Raw genomic sequence first — 2500 nt, forward strand, 5'->3', positions numbered from 1 at the left:
CCTCGCCCCTCCCCCATCCCTCACCTCCCCGTTCTCGTCCCTGCTGCTGGTGCCACCCTCGCCTCTCCTTCGCTTCCAACCCGTCCCCACCCCCCTGCCACCGCCGCCATCCCCTCCGCCGGGTCACGCTAGCCTGTGCTCCTTCAACCGGATGTTCCTGCTATCAGCGGAGATAAACACGCACAGTCGCTTCGAGAAACACACACGCGGGCGCGCACTCACACACACACGCACACTCACAAACGCACAAACGCACTTTTCTATTCTATTCAGTCATTTAGTGGCTGTAAAATGGTGGTGTTTTAGTAGCATTTTTTTTTTTTTTCATGGAAAGCTTTTGCTAAGGTCATTGTTCTCTTTATCAGTTTCACACACACACACACACACACACACACACACACACACACACACACACACACACACACACACTGTTCTGTTCACTCATTTAGGGACAGCAAAGAGTATTTTTAGTTGTAGTTTTTGTAGTTAGGGTTTGGGTAGCGTTCTTTACACTTTAAACACAACACACACACACACACACACACACACACACACACACACACACACACACACACACATACAGGTAACATGTACAGAGTGAACGAACAAGTAGTACAAAACTCGTAATGTACCTCTCCTGTCTGCCTGCCTGCCTGCCTGCCTGCCTGCCTGTCTGCCTGCCTGCCTGCCTGCCTTCCTCGGTTCTTCCACTTTTCCTCTCTCTTCAAAAATTCTTGCAAGAGGGGAGGATCAGGGCACTTCAGAAACTATGTACTAGACTGTGCGCTTTGAAACTGTGCCTCTTTTATGTTTTTTTTTTTTTTGAGTGGCGCTGAGTGAGCATCCCCCTCCCGCCGCCTCCCCCCTGACAAAAAAGTAAAGTAAAAAAAAAAATGTTATAAAAGAAGAGAAAGACAAATTATCCACAGGTCCATCTCCATTTGTCTGATTAAAGCAAACAACAAAAATAGCAGGAGAAACTACAACATTAACACTGCCCCTCCCCCCCTATCAACACCACCACCACCACCACCACCACCACCATCATCACCATCACCATCACCCACGCGAGCTAAATAACATAATGAGGTCTTATTCTCTCGTGACTCGTAGACTAACAGGTAAAGTGGCCCACGCAACAACTACCAATGCATGTCGTGGAATACATATTTTGCTTCACTTCGTTCCCAGAAATAATCAGATACAAGAGCCTTACATTTTTTTTTTTCTGTCTGTTATCACTACTCGTCATCTGCCGCGGTGCAGCAACTGTACAAGTGGACTGTTTCGAGAAATCTACTGGCTGGTACAGTGGTGGGAGTCGTACTTCTAAATATTTTCTTGTCCTGTCTCTTACAACAAGCTCTAGTGGAAGTTGGATGAGATTTTCAAGTGTTTTCATGATTCTCTTGATAGTTTAAAAGGATTCAGTTAATCTCCTTGGTCTTTGAAAACGGTCCTGACGAGAGAACAGAACGTTTAAGAATAGATGTACTAGATAGGAAGGAATTAATTCTCAAATAGAATGGCACGCAGATGCATTTAATAGACCCAGTAATCAGGTTGTTAGTGCCGAGTCATTAGTTAGCTTTAAAAAAGAAGAAAAGAAAATTTGGATGAGGATGATAAATGGAAATAAGTAGGTATGTTTCATGCAAGGACTGCCACATGCAAGTCTGACGCCTTTTGCTCCTTCCCTTATTTTCTTATGTTTTTATGTTCTTGTCTTTCTCTAGTCAGAAGTGTAGTACACTGCCAAACTTACTTCAATTGTGTTTTCCTTTACTTCTCAATCTCGAGTCCCATGATCGCTTTAAAATCTGTCTTAAGTTTCGTCTGGAGGTTGTAAGGTTAGAGAGGGAACTTAGATTCAGAGAAAAAGCTCAAGACAGTGGAGCCAAGAGTGATATGTCAGTCGATTATTGGCATTATGTGGCATTATTTCATCCCCAGAGTATGATGACATTTTATTATATTACGCAAGAAAGCATAAACCCAGTACTTACTCTCCACACTGTCGACTTTCATAACGCATTTACTACTACAACAGACATGCTTATAAAACTTTGACACAAAAAATTGTCATTTCAGCCACGAATACAAGTCTGCCCATACAGTCACCTTAGTTTCATGGCACACCTACCATAACACACTCACCAGTATTCTTAAACACTTTGGGCTCACACTAACACTATTTTCAAAGGCTAAATAGATGATTAGTTAGGTCCTCTCGAATGTTTTTCCTCTTGATAACAAGAGGAAAAATTGATCGAGCACATGAGTAGTGAAAACACACTTGAAAACCCTAAATACCTTCCACTAGAGACTGTTAAACGTAAGAAATAGGACGACAAAAGCTTTAAGAATATGCACTAATTTCATATTAAGTCGGCCTAGCACATCGTTAATCTACAGTCATGAATTTAACCTTCTGGCAGTCAATGACAGAACGAGGAAACGTTCACATATACAGACCACTCTCATACCACATCAGCACAAC

At 42.7% G+C, this 2500-nt stretch overlaps 1 protein-coding gene and 1 long non-coding RNA gene across 5 annotated transcripts in view; one reads left to right on the forward strand and one right to left on the reverse strand.

Annotated features, from left to right (window-relative positions):
• Positions 1-2500, forward strand: part of LOC135114082 (uncharacterized) — a 137811-nt gene that overhangs the window by 48799 nt on the left and 86512 nt on the right. The gene's annotated exons all lie outside the window — the stretch shown is intronic.
• The window catches only part of LOC135114061 (uncharacterized), a 27289-nt gene that overhangs the window by 16570 nt on the left and 8219 nt on the right, over positions 1-2500 (reverse strand). The gene's annotated exons all lie outside the window — the stretch shown is intronic.

This window comes from Scylla paramamosain, chromosome 2, assembly GCF_035594125.1.
Source record: "Scylla paramamosain isolate STU-SP2022 chromosome 2, ASM3559412v1, whole genome shotgun sequence".
Classification (NCBI taxonomy): Eukaryota; Metazoa; Arthropoda; class Malacostraca; order Decapoda; family Portunidae; genus Scylla; species Scylla paramamosain.